Source organism: Elephantulus edwardii, unplaced genomic scaffold (assembly GCF_000299155.1).
Source record: "Elephantulus edwardii isolate Elephantulus edwardi_28Jun2011 unplaced genomic scaffold, EleEdw1.0 scaffold00048, whole genome shotgun sequence".
In the NCBI taxonomy this organism is placed as follows: Eukaryota; Metazoa; Chordata; class Mammalia; order Macroscelidea; family Macroscelididae; genus Elephantulus; species Elephantulus edwardii.
In genome coordinates, this window is record NW_006399798.1 from 12573486 (window position 1) to 12588870 (window position 15385).

Sequence of the window (15385 nt, forward strand, 5' to 3'; positions counted from 1 at the left end):
CAAGGATAATAGTTTAAAGCTAAAGATCTAAGCAATTTTCAATTGCTTTGTATGCTTCCGATAGTTAGACAATGAACAAGGAACATTGAAGAAGAACCAATGTATTGGTGAAGATTATTGAATATATGATGTTGTTAGGTGAGTCAAGCACAGCCCATAGAGACCCTATGAAACAGCAAATGTGAACCCTGCCCTATCCTGATCCATTCTTATACTCCCCAATACACGTGAGCCCATTGCTCCAGGAACTGTTCAATCCATCACATTGAGAGTATTCCTCTTTTTAATTAATCTTTCCAAACATAAAGAATAGCTTGTACTAATAACATGTCCAAAGTCTGTAAGACAAAGCTTTGCTCCTTGCCTTTAAGGAAGACTCTGGTTGAGTGTTGTCCAAGACATATCTGTCTGTTCTTTTGACAGTTCCTGGGTATAAAAAGACCAAGGGCTGCGTGGGGACAGCCATATTTTACCTCTAGCAGCTTCACAAAGGGGGACTCTCTTTGGCAACAAAATCAGCAACCCAAAACTAATTCCCCTGATGTCAGGCATGTCCACTATGCTTCCACACCTCTTTCTGCTCATCCCAACCCCAATCTTACTGCTTTACTTGGTTCCAAATCCAATGTGATAGCCCACAGGCCACACAGAACCATTTTGGTGCAGTCAAAAGACTGTAATTCAGGTTAGTAGGAGAATAAAAGTCTAAGCAGCTTCCAAAATGTGTTCATGGGCACCTTAGCTTACAACCGTGTGTCTTAAAGTTAGTGTTACTAAGTTCTCAGTCCTGCCATTATTAACGGCCCCTGCCCAAGTTGTCAAACAGACTTGGACAAAGGCTTTTAAGTTTAGCTTTATCCCTGTTCTTTGGAAGTCTCAAGGTCAACTCTCTTTCATGTCAGATCTCTGGTCCTCTGCTTTGGCCATGGCTGCTGCTGCTGTAGGTCTACCTGGCACAAAAATTTCTGGGCCTGAAGGACGTGCTACATTCTCTTTCTTCTTCTTTGCTGGCAAGGAAGAGCTTTTAATTTTACTACTGGATCTGCTTAATTTAATGGCAAGACTAGTCAATCCCCAGTCCTGGTGAAACTAGCCAATATCCTGGTGGATGAGTAAACACACTCCAGTCACATATTAGTACCCATTCACACGGCTAAGTCAAATTTAATGGGTATAAAATGCATTTTGAACAATAAACTATACAACGGAATATTCAGGACTCTTCTAACTCCACAACGCAAAGGAATCCATTCTTCTTCTGTTATCTTTATTTACTGTCCAGTTCTCAGATGCATCAAAGGTGATGAGAAAGATGATGACTTGAACCAGATGTTCCTTAGTCTTTAAAATTACGTCACTGCTCTTCAGGACTTAGGAGAGGTCCCTGGTAGCAGTCTTTCCTCATGTGACAAGTCTCCTGATCTCCTGACTGCTGGTACCAGGGGTGCTGATTGTGGATCCAAGTAAGATGGAATAATTGATTATTTCAATCTTTTCTTCATCTGTAATGATGTTATCTATTGGCCCATTGCTGAGATTTTTTGTTTTGTTCATGTTGAGATATAATTCATACTGACAACTGCAGTCCTTGACCTTCTGCATTAAACACAAGTCCTCCTCACTTTCAGCAAGCAAGAAAGCGTCATCTGCATAATGCAACCTGTTGATGAATCTTCCTCCAATCCAGATGCCACCTTTTCTTCATAAAGTCTAGCATCTTAAATTATTTTCTCAGCATACAGATTGAGTGGGTATGGACAAAGGATATAACTCTAAAACACAGCTTCAAAAATGAAGAAATTAATCTACTTTGGAGGAATTGAAACATAGATACTCCTTAGAGGCAAGGATGGTGAAACTTTGTCTTAAGTAACTGGGCATGTTCAGAAAGGGCCTGTCTTTGGAAAAAGACATCATACTGGAGAAGTACAGGGTCAGAAAAAGAGAGGACTCTCGAAGAGATGGATTGACACAGAGCCTGGAACAATGGGTCTGAGCTTGGCAGAGATCATGAAGATGGTACAGGAGAGGGTAATCTTCTGATCTGTCTGTTGTTCACAGGGTTGCTATGTGTCAGCACTTAACAACAGCAATAATTTTGTGTGTGTATATGTATATATATACACATACACAAACATGCGCGCGCACACACACACATAGAGATATAGAGATAGAGATAGAGATAATGATATAGAGATAGAGATAGAGAGAGAGAGAGAGAGAGAGATCAGTGTCATTGAGTAGCAACCAACTCATAGCTGACCCTCCAGTGGGTTTTCAGAGGCAGTAAATTGCATAACAGAAGATTATACCCATCCTTCTCCCACAGAGCAGCTGGTGGATTTGAATCATGTACCTAATGCAATGGCAGTATAGTATCTCACCACAAGGCCACCAGAAGTCCTTTGAATTGTGGTGCTGGAAAAGAGTACTGAACATCCCATGGACTGCCAAGAGAACAAGCATGTCTGTCCTGGAGAGGGTGGATCCAGGTTACTCATTGGAGGCAAGGATTATATATATATATAAATTTTAATGAAAGTTTACAGAGACTTAGGGTTTTCAGTCATGCATTGTGGCACTTTTATCCCTGCCCAGAACCCCAATTCACTCTTCTCCTTGATGAGTAAAAGGAAAACTCTTTCATTGCTATGCAATCCCTCCTCCCAACTGTTACATATTTGGAGCATGATGCCAGGAGGGACCAGTCTTTAAAGAAGAACATATGCTTGGAAGGGTAGAAGATTAGGTACAAGAGAGAAAGATCCTAGATAAAATGGATTGACACAGTGACTGTGGCAATGGGGACAGGTGTGTCAGAGACAGTAAGGTTGGCTCAGGATAGGGCAAGATTCAGAGCTATTGTACATAGGGTGACTATGAATCATAGTTGACTCGGTCGCACATAACAAAGATAGATGATAGATGGATGGATGGATAGATAGATAGATAGATAGATAGATAGATAGATAGATAGATAGATAGATAGTCTGTGGTAAAAAGCTGCACTGCAATCCCAAAGGCACACAGATCAAATTGACCAGCTGATCTACAGGAAAAGGGTGGGAAATCTCCTCCCATGTAATTAATTGCCTCTGAAAACCCGCTGGAGAGTCAGCTATGGGTCAGTTGCAACTCTGTTACACAGAGTGGTACACAACAACATAGATAAAGAGAAATCTTCATGAAAGAACAAGAAATCACCTTTAACTAGTCCCATGTGTTTTTATTATTCACTTTCATGTTAAATTTTGAGACTAAATCCTAAATAGGAAAGTTGTATGCCTGATTTGGATATAGCCACTTTTCTTTTGTGCCCTGAAAAGTTAGTATTTCAAACTCCAGTGAGTTCAGTTGTATTGTTCTAACCGTGTTCAAGAGAATACTTTTGAGTGTGCCACCTGGTTCCAAACCTACCTTTTACACTAGTATAGTAGAATGGTGAGAAGAAAAATGATAGTGCATGAACTAAATCATCTTACATATTCAGGTCCGTTGCAGTGATCAAAGTTGCTCAAAAAAATATCACATGTGAGCCATAGTTTAACTATCCTAGATCTAAACAAGAGATAATGGAGCTATCAGTGTAAATAGATGTTGACTAGAAGTTGGAGGTTCAAATCCATGAGCCACTCTGTGGAAGACAGACACACAATAGAATATCATGCAACACTGAAAAACAGTGGGACATTTTTATGTATTCTTCCCTCAGTGTCCTTGATTGATTAAACCATCAAATGCTCATTATAAGGTTGACAGTTCAAATCTACCACAGATACGTCAGACCACAGGCTTAGTGATCTGCTTCTGAGAGACCTCAGCCATTAAAATACTATGAGACAGTTCTATTCTGCATAGCTGGGGTCTCTACAAGTCACACTAGACTCACAGCAACTGTCAAATAGCGTGTTCTAAGAGGACTGTCTTCTATGGCAGAATTTGTGTGTAGTTTCATTTTGGCTATGATCTTATCTGATGAGAAATTATTATGTGAGCATGTATGACTATTGTTCTGGTATCTGGTATGAAATGCTTGTGTATGTTTGATATTTAGTTGGGAAGCTCCTCTACTTATGAATATTTTTTGCTTAAAAAATTATAGACACAAAAGCATAATAATAACTAGATTGTCACCTGGTCAGAAGCACCTCATGACAGACCCTTCGGGGGGGGGGGTTTGGTGGCTATAAAATGCACAGAAGGAGATTGTCCATCTTTCTCTCATAAAGCCACTAGTGGATTTGAATCTTCAGAAGGTACGGCTGAGCTTAACTCTCTACAGACTATGTTACCACCGCTCCCTTTTATGTTAATAGTCACTTGTATTATCTCATTCTGGCCTCACACACCCTTACAGAATCCAAGTTACTCATAAGTAGAGGAGAGTCTGTAAAGAGTTAGGGGGAAATGCTTTTTCACATAGATATCATTGCTACAGTTAGCTATACATTTAGAAATAGATAATATATCTGAACAGGATCTTAGTAGCTCAGTGTTTGGCTACTAACCAGAAAAATCAATGATTCCCATTTACCAGCCATTCCATGGGAGAAAGCTGTGACAGTCTTCTTCCATAAAGGGTTTTTTTGTTTGGTTTTGTTTTGTTTTGTTTTTTGTTTTTTTGGTTTTTTGTTTTTTTTTATGGAGGGGGTGGGTAGGAGGAGAAGTTAGGTGCCACCGAGCCAACTAGGACTCCTAGCGACCCCATGAACGACAAACAGCCTGAAACCTTGCCTGATCCTGAGCCATCTTCACAGTCTCTGTCATGTTCAGACCCACTGTTTTACTCACTATGTCAGTCCATTTCACTGAAGGTTTTCCATTCTTTTCTTAATCCTCTACTTTGCTAAGCATCATAGGTTTTTTCCATAGTTTTTATTCTTCTCCCAAATCACGTACCTTTGGGATTGCAGTGGAGCTTCTTACCACTTGGCCAAGAGAGAAGCTAATTAAGGAAATATAAAATGACTTTGCCTTTCTCTGTCTCTAAAAATATTCTTACACTAGCTCCACTCTTTTCCCCAAATTATTGTAACTTGTCATTCAGAAATTGAATTATTTCATATTGAATATGTATGATTCCCATGAACCATTAATTTGTACTCCGTGACCCACAGAAGTTAGGGTTTTCCAATCCCTGTCACGCGCATTATTTTTTTTGCTATTGTCTTCCTCCTCACATTTTATTCCTCTAACTCTACTTTTAAGTCCAAAAAATACAAGTGGAAATTAGTGGATAATAATGTGAATAATCTCAGTAGTCTATTTTTATAAATGAACATGTGTGAGAGCTCTTGACTTTTGACTATACTAAGGAAACAGAACTCAGATTACACAGACTAAGGGGGCAGGGAAGCTATGTTCAGACAACAATACTTTCTTTGGTTTGAGGTAAAAGCTTGAATTATTTAGGCCCTTGTTAAAAATAAAAATAGAGATGGGGATCTGAAAGAAAAGCTCCATCATTATCAGCTAGCTTCTCCCCATTTTATTGTGATTTGAGTGAAAAAGGCAGGATCAGTCCTTGGAGAGGGACTTCATGCTTAAGAGGGTGGTGGGACAGGGCAGGAGAGAAAGACCCTTGATGAGATGGATTGATTTAGTGACTGGGGTAATTGGGATGCGTGTGTCAGATACAATAAGATTGGTAAAGGATAGAGCAGGGTTTAGAGCTGTTGTGCATAGGGTCACTATGAGTCACAGGCTACTTGACAGCACATAACACCACCACCACCACAGGAATTAGGGAATTTATGATATTATTTCTGAAAAATGTAAACATGAGAATGTTTTAAAAATGTAAAAACAATTAGTTTTACTTTCACTCATCCATGTACATTTTACTTTATGACATCAACGACAATACAGATGCTGTTTCCAAGTCATCTCTGTATGTCCTATTTTTATTAATCCTTTTGTTCAACCCATTGTTTCCTGAGATTTATCCTGGGGCAAATATTGCTCTTTCACTCCCATTTGGGCAAGTATTACTTTTTCAATCCTATGTGGCTGATTATTCTAAGGAGTGAGTGCTCCCTTGACATTACTGTTCATTTTATCAGTCTGTCTATTGTTTGATTGTTTGCCTGCAAATTAAGCTAGAGAAGTGAGTTTTATTCTCAGTTTGAACGTTGACTAAGGTTTATACTATTGAGAGTTCAATCAGTGTATACTGGGACAGTAACCCTGGCCATATTTGTGAGATTTAAAGGAATTTGAAAAACATCTTTCTATCTAGAACCTTCTACTGTGATCCTTTTTAAAGTAGTCAGACAGGTAGCTGGGTAAGATCTTGTTCTTCTGATCTCAGGGTTGTGAAAGCTGAGGTCCATTTAGTCCGTTGATCTGTTTCTTTGCATCTTCTATGTTTTATTGGTTCATTCACTCACTCGTTGCCATCAAGTCAGAAGTAACTCATAATTGATGCTCCGCTGGGTCTCCAAACATCGCCCATCTATCTTCTGCAGAACTGCTAGTGGCTCTGAGCTGCCAGAAAGGTGTGACAGTGCAACCTCCTATGGACGACTCAAGTTTTTAAGACCCAAACATTACTCATCAGTGTAGTAGATAGCATTGTCTTTGTTGGCTATGTTATATCAACTGATCTTGATATTTCCTGACACTATAGTCTGGAGACCTTAGCACCAGCAACCCATTTTCCTAGGGTATTTTATTATAAATGAGTTGACACACCTTTGCCTCACCTCCATCCCCATTTACTACCAATGAGATTTCTTTCTTCTTGTCAGTTTATCAATATCAAGGTGCTGAAGACATGGAGAAGAAATAAAGTTGATGGTTTTGCAAAGAAAGATGAAACAGAAGGAGAATCCATGAGCTTGATTATTACGGAGCAGTTGATGATGATATCAACTAGAAATTTCCCCTAAGCCTGTGTCGATCACACTTGTTTTTATTTTGAATTATGTCCCCCAGCTTTCAGTCTTACATTTTGATGGAGTTCATTCTAGCCCTCACTTGCTGGGAATAGATCACAAAATCAGCCTAAGGCACTTGGTGCCTTCCAGCCCTTTGAACACAAACTCTACTCCAAGCTAGGTCAATCAAGCCATAAATCTCAGGCTTGAGGACTTAGTTTGACTTCCTTGGGAAGACGTTCCTTTCTGATAAGCTGAGTGTATGAAAACACATTATTGTCACGAGTTCAACATTTTTTTATGAAGTTGACTTGGACTCACAGTGACCCAATGAACCATATACCCTGTGCTGCCTCCTCCCCATGGTCTCCACCAAACTTAAATCCAAGTCCATTGCTGCACTTGTCATGCCAGTTCCCAGTGCATTTCCCTGAGGGGCTTCTTCTTTTTTTCACTGAACCTCTACTTTTCTCAGTATACTGTAGTTTTTCCAAGGACTGACTCTTCCTGACAACGTGTCCAAAAATAAAAAGCAGTGACAGGAAACAGAACCTGTTGACATCCATTGAGATTCATGTCCTGACCCAGCTATTCCACTACTTGGAATATACTCTGAGAACATGAGAACTGAGGCATAAATGGAGATTTGTACACCAATGTTTATAGAAGCATTATTTACCTTCACAAGAAGATGGAAACAGCCTGGAGGGCGTGGAGAGGTGAGGTTGCTGGTTGTTGGAGGATGCAGCTTGGAGCCTGCGGCCGGCTCGCCTCACTGCTGCTGTGGGCCACGTGTGCACCGCTGTGCCCTGTTGCCCACAGGTATCTGTACGCATCGTGGCCGCGACATTCAGGGGGACCCGCGTGCGAGGGCGGAGGAGCCGCTTGGCTCCTTGGACCCGGCATTGCTGGAGTTCCTGGTGTGCCCATTCTCCAAGAAGCCGCTCAGATATGAAGCATCAACCAATGAATTGATTAATGAAGAGTTAGAACAGCCTATCCTGTCATTGATGACATTCCTAATATGATTCCACAGGCAGCCAGGATGATACCTCAAAATAAGAAGAAAGAAGAAGAGGAGCAGCACTAAACCATAGTTTAAAACAACAACACTAATACGATTTAAAAGGTCAGTGTGGTGCGGCGTATGTGGAAGAGAAGAATGTTTCTGTCTCTTCCTACCTTGACTGCGCTGATTCCCCTGGTTTCTCTAACAGGACTGTTCTACTCAGCCTTTGTGTAAGATAATTTCCCTCAGGGTTGCGCCAGCACAACCAGCCTATGCTTTTACAGTCTGCTCCTGCCAATCACCATACCACTTTATGTCTTCTTCCACTTTTGGACTTGGATGGGTATTAAGCTTTTCAGACATAATTCATTAATACAACAATAGGGAAGATTGTATATATATATTAATATGTCTTAGATTTCTTTCCGTGAAAGTTCAATTAGACTGAAATATTGCAATCTCATTTAGGTTGGGGGAAAGATTTCTTGCCTTTATGTGTCAGAAGCGTAAGGACTATGGAAAGCTTGAACCACAGAAACCTTATTTTTTGTACCCTTGTTTGCCCTATATTGTTTGAAAGTCCTAATCTAAAATATTAATTCCTATAGTAGAGGAAGTGCTGTGTCTTGTTGATGCTTAACAGCCGTAATCATTAGCTAATAACTATATTCTTTAGCCTGTGTACTCATTTGAAAGTTGGTCATTTGGAATATTGTTTGTTTAGATTCATTCTTTAACTAACATACTAGGAATGAATAATTCCAAGAGAACTGTACTAGAGTAGCTGTGAAGAAGTGCATTTGAACTAGTTTGATTAAAAAACCTACAATAAAATGGAAATGAATATATTTGGAGGGGAAAAAATAAGATGGAAACAGCCCAAATGTCCAACCACAAACGAATGGATTGAGAGATGATGGTACATTCACACAATGGAATAAGATGCAGCAGACAGCAGCAATGATTTTGTAAATTATTGTCTAACTTGGGAGGGACTAGAGAACATTATGTTTAGTGAACTAACTCAGTCCCACAAGGATAAATATTGTATAAAACTGTTATTGTAGCATGAGTATAAGGATCCAGGAGGGGTGGGGGAGGCTGGAAGCAGAGATGTGGATGTACAGGGGGAGGAGGGGATTAATTACTGGGTTGTACAATTTGATGGGTGGGGGGTGTTAGGGATACGGAAAGAATCTGCTAGAATTTGTATTCAGATTTTGTAAATAAACTAGCAGAAATTAAAAAAAAAAAGAATGATGTCATAGCCCTAGAAAAGTAATCTTTTTTTTTTTAAATTTACACTCATGTGAGTTGATTTTTCTATTAGTTGCAAGGGAAAGAAAACATATTCACAGAATTTTCAATGATATCATTTCATTAATACTATTCCATTCCACAGTCATGGTAAGTATAGCGTGGTTCCTACGGATGCAAACCCGTCTTGGAGAAAGTGCAACTGAGGTGCAGCTTGGTCACAGGGATTGTGAAACTTCATCTCACATACTTACCTCACTTACGTGTCAGAGGATGTTAACAGGGTCTGTTTCTTGTCTCTGCTTTTTATTTCAGACATATTGTTAGGAGATGCCAGTCCTCGGAACAAGACACTATTCTGAGGACAGGTGTAAGGTCAGAGAAAAAGAGCAAGAACTTTCCTCAAAGAGATGGATCGGTGCAATGACTCAATCAATGGACTTGAGCACACTGGAGATCACAAGGATGGCACAGGTAGGACAAGTTCCTGTGTGTTATTCCTAGGGTCAAAGGGAGTAGGATAGGCTCAATGGCACATGACAACAACAAGGAAACCATTCAGCTTCCCAAACCACATTGATAGCCTAACCTTCCTAGACATCTTCAACCACTGGAGCCATCTCACCTGAGGGCTTATTCATGACAGGACATAGATCTGCAGTCCCTGCTGCGCCATGACGCAGATCCTGACCCACAAAGTACTATGTTCAAAACTAACTTGATTGCCATTGAATTAGAATCAGCTTATACTTGATCCACCATTAGATTTCCAAAGACGTAAATTGCCAAGAGATTACCCATCTATCTCCCATGAAGTCATGGATGACTGAGAATCACCAGAGAGGCATGGCCTTTGGATTAGCAGCACAACTTCCCACGGGGGGAAAAATCTTAAGCACAATGTAAGAATTGTTATTTACATCACTCAGTTTTGAAGCAATTTGCTATGATGTAACAGGTGGCTGGAGCAACAACCATCATCCAAAGTCAGGGTTTTTGAGTGAGAAGGTCTGGATGGGAACCTGCAAATTGTAAGACTCACTATCATCTAATAGAATATTCACAAATTCTACAAAAGCCAAGTTCAAGCAGCAGTAGCAAGATTCCTTAAACTCCCGTATTGGACTTGTTAAAACAGGAGAGCAAGCGAGCAACTGACATTTCACAGAGTCTTGTGAGCAACAGACAAATGGAAGTTGTACCCATAAAACTAAGACCTCGCCTTGAAGCACGAAACACTGTTCTTTAAATCACGTACTCAGCAATTGATCATTTTAGGAACACAGGCCTCTCACCATCTGTTTTAGTTAATTTGGCCAACCTAACACATATGAGATGAAATGGTTTTGCCAACACAGTCTGTGTTTCTGATTTTCTAAACTTACACTACCTCTGACCTTTATGATTAAAATCTAATTAAAAGTGTGGTTATTTTTAAAAGGTAGAGATGGCGTAATTGTCTGATCTATTAAAGTTATGACTAATTGTTAACCTTAACTCGCTGATTCACTGCCATGCCTTTCATTTCAACCTTTTTCAAAACAAAGCCCCAAAAAAATTTTTAGATTGCAAAACAAATTCTGATGTGAAAAAGCAGCAGCAATTCGCTTTAAAAGCATGATCAAAACACTTTGAAAGTGATCTAAAAATTTATACTCTAACCTTCTAGAACTGTGATTTAACGGAATCTTTAACTCCAGATAGCCAGCTCTTCAGTTTAAATCTAACTGAAAAATTTCTTGAGCAGTTTCTATGTGCCTGTGTTCATCCCAGGGAACTCTGCTGGTGCTGTAAGCTATGCACTGAGCTGCTTACCAAATAGTCAGTGATTCAAACCCACTAGTCACTCCATGGAAGAATGAGTCAACATTGACCAGATGGATTGTTTTTATTTGTACCTATTCTTATCTTCACTGTGTAAGAAAAGAATGACATTGCCCAGTCCATGCCGAAGATCCTTACAATTCAGCTGGAAAAGTCAAATTATGTCCACAAAGAAGTCTAATGTCTTTCTAAAGGATATAACTCATTTTAAGGTGGAAAAAGAAAATGACAGATGCAAAGGCAATCTTCTAACCTACCGTACACTTCCAGCAGTTGCCTCATAGTTTCTTTTCATTCTATTGACTCTTTGAAAGATTTAGAATAATCTCATCTATTTGTTAAATGTTTCTTTGTTATTTCCCTGAATCAAACAGTCATCAGTGTAAAAAAAGCATCCTTCTCAAAAATATCTGTGTTCTGGCACTCCTGTTATTGAGACTTGTGACTTGAACTCCAGGGTAGACCCATCATGTTCTCTGTCCATGGTCCTCAGTATAAATTTCATGTCTGTTCAAAACAGTCATTAGAAAGTCTTTTCTGTCTTGGTTTTAACTCTCAAGGGGATGAGTCAAGATTCCTTTGATCTTGTTCCCAGGGAGTCTCCAAAATTAATCATGTGTATGCTGCATAACTGCATTTGAACTTGGATTATTTGAAATATCCTGTGTAGATCTGGTAAAACATTTCACAACCATTTTCATAGTAGATCTTGACAAATTTCATTTTCTTTACTAAGATACATATAAAAATTAAGAAGTGATATAAATAAAAGAATAGAACTTTCTTCCAAAGAGAATTGGGAAAGATACTATTTTCTCCTCAGTGTTTTCCTTTATTGAGTGTTTGCTTAGTTTTTAATAAAATCTAAAGTGAAGGTCACAACAGGTGAAAGGATACTATCTTTATAGTTCCTAAAATACAAATTGCTGTACTGTCTCATGTTCAAACTCTTGGCTCAGAGGTCCCAAATATAACCCACAATGTACTTCTTAAAATTGCTAGTATTCATTTGAGATTGATCTCTCTTTTCTCTCTCTCTCTCTCTCTCACTCACACACACACACACACAAACACACACACACACTTCTTCTTCTACAAGTGCATTATTTTTTTTTCTTTTCTAACCCTCCCTATTTCAGGGTTTTATAGCCTCCAAAGAAGATAGAGAAGTTGAGATGTTTAAAAATTGGTTGAAAACATTGCTTTTTCTATCCTGCTTTAAAAACAGGAATCTTTGAAGAGCAAGCCAGAACTTAGGGCTCCAAAGCCAAGATAATCTTACAGAAACAAGAAATTTACAAAGAAAGGGGAGAGATGAAGGCTTCAACAATGTCTAAACGCTGAGGGAATTTACTTATCTTTCTCATCTACCTTATTTAAAATTTTGGGTTTTAGATATAGAAGAGAAATTTCACTTTTTGAGGCACTATCCAAAGCATGCATAAATACTTTATACCAGGAGACTATTCATTCTAAAAATGTTAAGATGTAACAAACTAGGCTTTGATTCTCTAATTGTATTTGTTATATCGTCCCCTTTGGTTCTTCCCATATCCTCCCTTCCCATCATCTAACTGAAACAAATAATACACTAAATGCCCGATTTTCTTTATTCCTGTACCAGCTCTCGCCAAATGAGAACACCTATTACCCCGTTCTTTCCAAAGGCTGCATCTTCCTAAGACTTGAGTTAATAAAAATGTTACATCATCGAACATCAGCCACTGCTTCTTTAAGGTTTATTCTAAGAAGAAAAAATCTGTATACCTTTCCTTTGTGATACTTGACTTTCTGAGACTCTTTTTCCTCTTTAAACCGAGACTACTAAGCGATCTTTTAAAAGAAGCAGGGACTTTTGTAAGAAGGGGGAGGGGGCCGGGAGAGGGGAACCAACAACTATGATTCCAGCAATGGGTAAACATTCCAGAGAGGTTCTTGTTTTTCCCCCAACAGGTCTGCCCATCCCTCCAAATTGCATTCTTGTAAGAATAGTCTCAAAGTGAGTCACACTAACAATGAAAACAGAGTTTCTCAATATGACACGGGAAGAATTTTTTTATTTGAATTTGCATGTTGTTTATATTTTCAAACAGGAAGTGGGAGCAAGGGGTTTCACTCTCACTGGGTGTATCCAGTCCTGAGTTCTTTCATGCTCGGCTGTTTGCTTTGCTCCCCTTCAGAGTGAAGATTTGGAAAGGGGGAGTATGACTCAATTTCCCCTCCCTTTCATCTCATTCATTCTTTCATCCATCTTTCCCAACATGCCATGTGTAGATTCTTTGCCAGACTCCAATTTTGGAGTTGATTCCAAACTCCAGTTCTAACCACATCTCTCTACCAACCCCTCCCCATCTTAGAAAGTCCAAGTTTCCATCCTTCAACGTGCCACAAAGTGCTGCCCCATTCTCGGCACGTAACTTCTCCACCCTTACCTCGCTTGCATGCTACTGCCTCCGCTCGCTCTGGGTCTGTTCTTTCCTCCTTCCTGCCTAAAACAATATTTCTCTTTCTAAGATGCTTTGTTCCCTTCCCCTTCAGCATTTAGTCTCCTAGTTATATAAATAACCATCCTAAATATCACCTAAAAATCTATCTCAAAGGAATGCCTTTATTCCCAACTCTTCTATTTTGGGACATTATTCACTTTTATTTGCTTCACTCATAACATGCTATCTTAATTCTTCAGTTAACATATTAATAAACTATGTTAGTGCTGTCAAAGTGGTTGACAATTCTCTTTTCTTAGTTCAAGGACAATGATGACTCTGTTTGGAGCCTGACACCAACCTCTGTATATGATTGATGTAGTTGGTATATTACACACGGCTGTGCAGTAGCCTAGAAAAGTAGAAGCAAAGGCCTGAAGCTGTGATGAGTTGGGGAAGTGGAGGAAAAGTGAGAGAGAGAGAGACAGACAGACAGACAGACAGAGAGACAGACAGACAGACAGACAGAGAGACAGAGACAGAGAGAGACAGACAGACACACTTGAGGGCAGGATAAAAGCAACCTGTGGGGGGGTGGGGGTTACTGAATCCAAAGTTATCATCTTCAGTCCCACTTAAGCAAATAAGCTCTACCAAAGTTGCAAGATAAAATGTGAGGATATTGCATCAGGTAGGAAATCCTGATGAGATAGCAAATGGAGTTCTAGTAATAGGACGGAGGAAAGTCATCAAGAAGAATTATAACTTGGGGGGAACTGCAGGTCACTCAAAACAGAAAATGTGATAAACTAACTTTGTAGAGTCTATGGAGTGAGAAACATTGGCATTATCATCCGTTTTAATATTTCTTTTGAGTCGAGATTAATCAGGCAAATAGACAGAAGCTGGCTTGGTATGGAGGAGAATCAGTAGATCCAGGTTTTGAATTGAGAAACCCAGGTAGAAGAAATATTACATAAAGACTGATAATAACCTTGACTCATAGATCATATTACTCCTTGTGCCTCCATTTCTTAATCCGGAAAAATAGAGTTTAGTGTTTGCCCTTTAGTCCAGTTGGATTGCTTTGAAGGCTGTGATGATAGTAAAGATAAATTATCATTGTTGCTATTGTTTTCTGTTTTGGTTTAGAACTTTCCATTCATTCCATCTAGAAGTCAATACACTACAAAACATTTTCTCTTAAAACTGAGCAAGATCATAAAGTTAACAGAGCTAGTTTGTAAAGAAACCATGTAGATATGAGATTAATACTCACAAGGTATGTGAAATCTTTATAGAAAAGTTACAGAGGCTATTACTAAAACAGTATTCCAATGGACTAGTCTTAGTGCTAAGAGCTTTATCGATCAGTTTTCTATAATACTCACAAAAAACTTGCTACATAAATATTTTATATAGAATTTTCTGTATGAGATATTAATAAGCTTTACTAAAGTCATACTGATAATTTCATTCCGGAACTGCCTAATACCAATAAAAATTGCAAGTAAACCAGTATAAAATAAAAATTGTATTTAAATTTAAAAAAAAATCTGTTCTCATGAACCCAATTATTTCAAACCCAGGTTGTTTTTTAAACACTTTTAACTTTTTTCTGGTTTTTTTTTTTTTTCATTTAATCCTCTGCAGAGCCCAAAAGGAAGCAGTGGAGCTAATCTTCCAAAAAAGAGATGAAAGGAGGGAAAGACTACATTTATTCAACCTCTGTCCTCCATACCCACCACGCACACATCTACAATATCTGGAAAACACTTCAATGCACCCTTGAAGCTCTGGGGACATAATTTACAAACACCTATTATGCTATGCCATGTTATGCTATGCTATGTCATGCTTTGTCATGCCATCATAGACCATACTATGTCATACTGTTCTGTGCCGTGCCATACCATACCATACCGTACCATACTGTACCGTTCCGTTCCGTTCCGTACCATTCCGTTCCGTTCCGTACCATTCCATTCCAT

The 15385-nt window shown here is 39.1% G+C and overlaps 1 pseudogene; it reads left to right on the top strand.

Moving 5' to 3' along the window:
• Positions 1 to 8040: 8040 nt before the first annotated feature.
• LOC102861997 lies at positions 8041 to 8271 on the top strand (annotated as a pseudogene).
• Positions 8272 to 15385: the final 7114 nt, after the last annotated feature.